Raw genomic sequence first — 6,887 nt, 5'->3', positions numbered from 1 at the left:
TGGGATATAAAAGCTGCACTGTAAAAAAAAAATATTCTGCAACTATTCTGTTTTATTTTCCAAATATTCTACACAAATCCGGACAGTATTTGAAACAAATAAATTACTGTTAATGTTTATTTTCACAAACGCAGGTGCAAGGTAACTGAAAGGACCTGTACCATAACATTGCAGTTCTTACTGAATTAAGACAAGCAAATCGATTTTCCTCAGAAGCGTATTCAGTTAAAAGTTTGTCTTGGAGTTACGTGTGATTTTTAGTCTGAAATAACTAAATCTAGACAGAAATGAACTGCCAAAGACAGGTAAGCCCCTTCTAGAACTCTTTCCCTGTCAGAAAAAATATTTTAAGAACTTAAAAGTTGAGATTTGGTCATGTTTGTAGTCATTTACTGATTAAGTCAGTGGTGGCTGGTCATTTTTCCTGCATAATTACATGGAAGGCGACCAAATTTAATTCAAAGTAAGATGTAATATTAATTTACATTTGCTCTTGATTTCTCATCCCAGCTTGATTTAATTTTACAGTTCCTGGCATCTTCCAGCAGCTGAAGGAGATTCCCCTTACCATTCTGTAGCTTTCTTTCCTGTTTTCAAACAAAAGGCTGGAGCTATTTTTAAAATACTCTACTATTTTAAATAACGTGGAACCAGTTTTGCATTGTTATTTTCTGTAAACGGGATTAGTAAGAAATTAACTCAGTTTGCTGAGCACTTGAAAAGAATAAGAAAATGCACAGGGTCGACCAGTAATGATGCCATATTGCACATTATGTCAGTCCCGATTTTGGAATTACATAAAAAGTAGTGAGAAATTAGAATGTACAATTTAGAGTATTTTGAAAAGAACTTTAGACCTTTTGACTGTGGCTGAATGTTTACACGTTCTTCAACATGCTTATGTCAAAGAGTTTCTGAGAACTCTTGTATCATTTTAAAAGTCAATGGAGTGTTGATGACACGTGCCCTTTGCCTCAGTTCTCCTGTTCTCTGCCTCCAACTCCCTCATCTTTTAGCCGCAAATAGGAGAGCCCCTAAAACAGCTCTTCCTGTTTCCTTTGTAGTCGGCCAGGAGCCCTCCCTGCTCCAAAGGATCCACCCTTTGCTTTGATGCATCCCTGAACAAAAGATTTTTTTTTTAAATCCTGAAATTTATAGACATCCACACCAAACAGCATCTCTTTGCAGAGTCAAAAGCCATTGTGGGGTCGGGCAGTACTCAGGCAGGAGTGCCCAGTGTGAGAAGGGAGGAGAGTTGGGAAGCTGATGGGGAAAGTGTGGATGCTGTGTCAACACTGGGCTGTGTTTCTGGGGTGGTGGATAGACTGTGCTGCCCCAGCAGAGACTATTGTCCCTAAAGGCTTTTGTTATTCAGTGCAAATAATTTGTTGTGGCATTTGGGGGGGTTTGTTGTGAGAGAAAAGGCACCATCTTATCATCTTCTCTCAGACTTTAATATATTAAGACGCGAACACACCCCCAAACCTATCTTTTATAAACACTGAACATTTCACAGCGAAGAAAGTGCAGAAAAAGTGTGTGAGCCTGCAAACTTTTGCCATCGAATTTCATTTCTTTTAAAAAATTGCTTAACTTACTACAACATTTTTTCTAATAACATATACTACTCAATTTTATATTGAGGGGTGAAAATTCTGCAAATTCATATCTTTATATAAATTAAATAGCTCACGGCTGTTGGTAGTTTAGTTTGCCATTTTCTCTTGCTCCTTATAACAACACGCAGAGCAGATTGAAAATGAATAAGATGCTGGTCAAAAAATGATGATCATACAAAATAATTAAATTACGATCGTAAAAATGACTTCGAGAATTTGTACAGCATTTGAGGGCTGTACTGTGAATTTTACATCATTCGGGGGGAAAAAAATCTCTGAATTTGTGTGAAAGTTTGTATTGAGTTCCCATTTCCACCCATTGTAAAAGGATCTGGCAGTCTTCCACACGCACTAAACCCAGATTGGCTATTGCTCCCATGAATGTTTTTTCACCCAACACCATGGGAACTGTGGCTGTACTAATGGACCCTCAGTCTGCATAGGAAACATACCCAGGCCTTTCTCTTAACCACTTAATCATTTAGTTATAATAACATTTTTGTCCAATAGCAGTTTATGGTACATTGAAAAACATCCTTTGGGCTTTCCAAAGAAAAAAATAGTTTAGACTTAGTACTTGTTCAATACCTTCTCCAAATTCTCATATACTAACGTGATTTTTGAGGGGGGAGTGAAAAGGATAGGGAATGCTTGGGCTCATGTGTTATTGCTTCTGTTTAAAAGAAAAAAATGCACTCTTTCCCCCTCATCTTTTTCCACAATGCTGGTGGAATTATCTACTATCCAGCTGTATCTCTGGAAGAGTCATCCACCTATTGTGTGAAATAATAAACATTATTTCACAATGAAGACATCTTTCTGACTTCCTTTTGTCAACTTGATTCACACCAAGAGGCCCCTTAGAATAAACAGCTCACTCATACTCATCTTTAGAATCCACGTTGGTCAGAGCGAGTAGGATAAAGGATTAGAGCATTGAGGGCCGGAGAGACATGGCAGTGCAGAGAGATTCCTCAAAACAGGATTTCCTCTCTGCCTTTCTGCTCACTGTCGTGCCGCAATGCCTGATACAAACACCAAAATCCTGCATGAATGATTTTCTCTTCTGTAATCTGGCAGCAGAGAGATCTCAGTGGGAGAAAGGTGTATTTCCCTTGTCGAACTTTAGCAAGGACACCCCAGAACTGTTCTTTTGCTTACAAAATACACAGCAAAGCATACCTTCACTTAAGATGTTAGAAATACAGTATTCAGTATTAGACAAAGAAGCTCTCGGACTGTCTGCTTTAACTGTTGATTCAGCACCCAGATAACAGCATTAGATCAAAACTGAATATTTGATTTATTTCCTCAGCCCCAAGAAAGAACAAATAACATTGGGGTGACAGCTGAAATAATTGAATGGTTGGAACTAATCCAAATGTTTAAAAAATGAATGGAACTGAAAAAAAACAGTAGAGTAAATAATGTACTTTTAACATAATTCCCAGCGAGATAGTAACCATGCAAATTACCTGTCATGCTGAGAGACAAGTGACGACCAAGAGGAAATCCGCACTTCTGTCTGCAGTTTATAAATGAAAATATAATATTTCCAAGGTCTACTTTTAACCCACCACTGGAAACAAAACATCCCAACAGGCTGGAAAAAATGTGCAGCTGGGCCCCCTGAGGTGGGGCAGGGGTGAGAGATAGCAATCACCCCCACTGTGAGTGGCAAAACATAGCAATCCACCGAGTCCAATGTAGGCACCAGCCTTGTCAGTGGCCATGCCTTCCAATAGGCCCAGTCACACCGTGTCTCTTATCAGTACTGTGTGGCTTTTCATATTGTCTAGGAATTACACATAATAAAGAAAAACAAAGTTAGTGTTGGTTATGTTTTCATGCCATCCCACTCTTCACACCAGTGAAACAGTTCAGGAGGTAGGCAGGTCTCAGTAGAGATCAGAACTTCAGCAGATGGTAGGCATGTTAAATCAGTTTATTTTTCAGTCAAAAATTCATTCCTGCCTGCAAGAGAGAGACACACTTCCTTAACGCAATGCTTACTTACCTGGGATATGTACATTACAAAAAATAACAGCAAAATAAGAGAGATCACTTTTTTGGCCATATACAATTTCTTGCAATAGGAATTTGTCTTTTTGCATACCCCAGCTTGCTATCCATGAGACACACAGTCAGGGAGACAAGCTTGGGATCAGAGTGCACGGTCAGCCATTTATGCCCTTGGAGCAGTTAGTGTTAAGGTCCTTGCTCAAGGGCCCAACAGAGTAGGAGTCCTCTGCCAGCCACAAGATACGAACCTGCAACCTTCCAGCCACAGGTGCTTATCCTTAGCCACAGAGCCACCGCACCACCAAGAAAACTGCGCCCCACCCAACGGCAGGGAGGCACAAAAATTGCAGGGAACTCATTCATGCTCGTCTTCACAGAAATCCTCAGTAAAAGGCGAAAGATTTGTACAAGATGAAGAGAAACCAGAGTACGAACTACGAAAAAGAGAATTTAAAAGAGCCTACATGAATTTAGTAATTCAGGTGAGTAGCTGCGTCAGCATGCGTAGGCTGCAAAGGAACAAGTAATAGGTTTATTCCATGCTGAAAAAAGAAGAAAGAAAACACAACGTTTTGGCCGTGGAGCCTTATTCAGGTGTGAGAAAGACAGGGCAGTAAGCAAAGGTAATGTAGTGGGAGAACAAAAGCTGTGAGAGAGGAGGAGGGAGCAGGGGACAGAAAGAGAGGCCAATCAAGAGGTGTGAAGTCAGGATAGGTGAAGAGAGGTGTGAAATGAAACCTGCAATGAATAGAGAGAATTTAGAAGAAAAGTAGTCTGTCGTTAAGAGAAGGGGGAAGGTGTTATCCTACCTGCAGGATAATTTTAGTTTCAGTAGTCTTTCTGATGTATGAGTTCAGAAAACCGTCTTTGAGAACGCAGACGGAGAGATTAGAGTGGTCATGGCCGTCACAGGTGAAATGAGAGACAATGGGTTTGGAGAGATCTTTAATCTTCACAGCCCTAACATGTTCTCTGAAGCAGTCTCCGAGTCTCCTTCCTGTTTCTCCAATGTAGATGGCTGGGCATTTACTGCAACAGTAAGGTTGCTGGAGGTACAAGATGCCATCTGGGTTATCCGGAATTGTCCTGAGGGGCCTTGAATGAGTGTGGTTTTAGATGTGTACTTGCAGGTGATACAGCGAGCTCTGTTGCAAAGGAAAGTGCCTGGTGTGGATGGTTGCTGAGGGCGGTCAAGGGAGCTGTGAACAAGAAGGTTACGCAGATTAGGTGGTTGGCGATATGAGATGATGGGGTGGTCAGAAAAGAAGGCCCCAATGGAGGGATCATCCTGTAGGATTGAAAAGGTGTTGTTAATAGTCCTGGGGATAGGAAGTGTGTTGGGGTGGTAGGGAAGCACCAAAGGAATGCGGTTGTTACGGCGGGAGTTTGTGATTGAGTTGATGGTCCGAGGGTCGTTTATGGCTCAGGCAAGGGCCCTGTCAATAACACTGCTGGGGTATCCTCTGTTGATGAAAAAGAAGTACATTTTGAGGGCATGAATTTATGAATTTATTTCTGTAGAGAAGGACTGTGTTTAATTGCCTACCAAGGCAGAATAAATAAATCTAGTGCAATGCTTTTTCATTTAAAGAAAACACCAATGCTTAAATGCCGTGTCTCTCTCAGGAAATGGATGCTGCCTTCTTGCCTGAATAGTGGAACCATCCAAAAGCGATTTTTCATAGCAACGTGCTCTGTCACACCACCAATTATCACACGTATCGCTGCATATGTGTCCCGTGACAGGTACAGCTTACACACCTTCTGATTTCCTGTCAGTTTGTACTGTTCCACGATGCTACAGATTGTTCAGTTCTACAGTAGGAGATACCATGACCCTGAGCTGCAAGAATGGGCTGAAAATGGATGAATTGTATGGGACACGGGCACCATTCCAGTAGGCAGTTTGCTGCTTTTTTTCTACTTTTCAGTTTCTTTGAACTACAATGCCACATAAATTAACAGTGCCTCCATAACAAAGAAAAATCAGGGAAGCAACCACTTTGAGTTAATCTCCATGCATTTATCCCACCAAGAGATGTAACTACCATTAAGTATTATTCCTCCATTCCTGGAGCCAATGATATGGCTAAATAATAAAGTTATTTCAGGTCCTAAAAGAAAAACTGAATATGCTGTATCAGTAAAAATGTCGTATTTCAAATAAAGTTATTATGGAAGCAGTAATTACTGCTGCTAATTCTCTACATTTTAAGATTTTGTTAATATTCCTTCTTCAAGTTCTGTACTCCACTGTTGATTCTTCATTATCTTTCTTCTTCTTTTATTTGTTTCCCACTTTGTTAGTTGATCACACTCTGTGGCCTGGGGCTATGTTTTCTCTCCGTCCAGGTCAGGGTGACCTAATGGAGTACGCTTTGTCTTTTTAATTATAGCCGCAGGGCTGAAATAATCATTAAAGGTGTAATACAGTCATAGCGCTCCATAAGAATATTATTAGCAAGGAGGCTGGGGAACTTTGCCAGATTTTTTCTTCATTATTACCACCGCAGCGGTTGTTGTTGTTCAGCGCAGTGTGTGTGCCCGTCTATGGAGAATGGCTCCTGGACAGGAATTCCTGCTGCTAGGATTGCTATCTGACCAGGAAACGGCTTGAGTTGGAATCAAACACATGGCAGGCAGAAACAGGAAAGCTTGTGGCCTCCTGTCTGTGGTATGTTTGGACAGCCAGGGGACCTGATTCCCATGGATCTCTGTGGAAAACAGTTGGACATGGAAAGGAATACCTCAATCTGACACCCACAGGCCCCGATTGAGGTTTTAGCCCTGGCTTATAGTTCACAAGCAAGCTTGTGTGGTAATCAAATATTTACTTCTCAGCTCTAAGGAAGACTTGGACAGCTCAAGATCCACAATGTCAAATTTACCAACATACAGTACAGTACAAGTACAGTACATGTACTTCACACCTGAAGAAGGCTCCACGGCCGAAACGTTGTGTTTTTTCTCTCTTCTTTTTTTCAGCATGGAATAAACCTATTACTTGTTCCTTTACAGCCTACACATGCTGACGCAGCTACCCACCTGAACTAGTACAGTACAATGGCGCACAAGTCCATGAAATCACAGCCACTGTCCTGCAGGTTTTTTAAGTGTTTCACATACGGCAGAAAATAATTCTTTTTTGATGAAAGTCCATCCTTTCATTTTCTAACTGCCTCTTCCAATTCAGAGTCGCAGAAGAGCCGGAGCCTATTCTAGCAGGGAACAGGAGTAAGACAGGGC

At 41.1% G+C, this 6,887-nt stretch overlaps 1 non-coding gene across 1 annotated transcript; it reads right to left on the bottom strand.

Annotated features, from left to right (window-relative positions):
* Positions 1-3,955: 3,955 nt before the first annotated feature.
* Positions 3,956-4,072, bottom strand: LOC148652071 (U5 spliceosomal RNA). Its single transcript, XR_015925500.1, has one exon. It is a non-coding gene; the product is annotated as a U5 spliceosomal RNA (small nuclear RNA).
* Positions 4,073-6,887: the final 2,815 nt, after the last annotated feature.

Source organism: Lepisosteus platostomus, chromosome 11, assembly GCF_059453375.1.
Source record: "Lepisosteus platostomus isolate fLepPlt1 chromosome 11, fLepPlt1.hap1, whole genome shotgun sequence".
Lineage (NCBI taxonomy): Eukaryota > Metazoa > Chordata > Actinopteri > Semionotiformes > Lepisosteidae > Lepisosteus > Lepisosteus platostomus.
The sequence above is the reverse complement of the archived record's forward strand: the minus strand, read 5'-3'. Positions and strand labels throughout refer to the sequence as shown.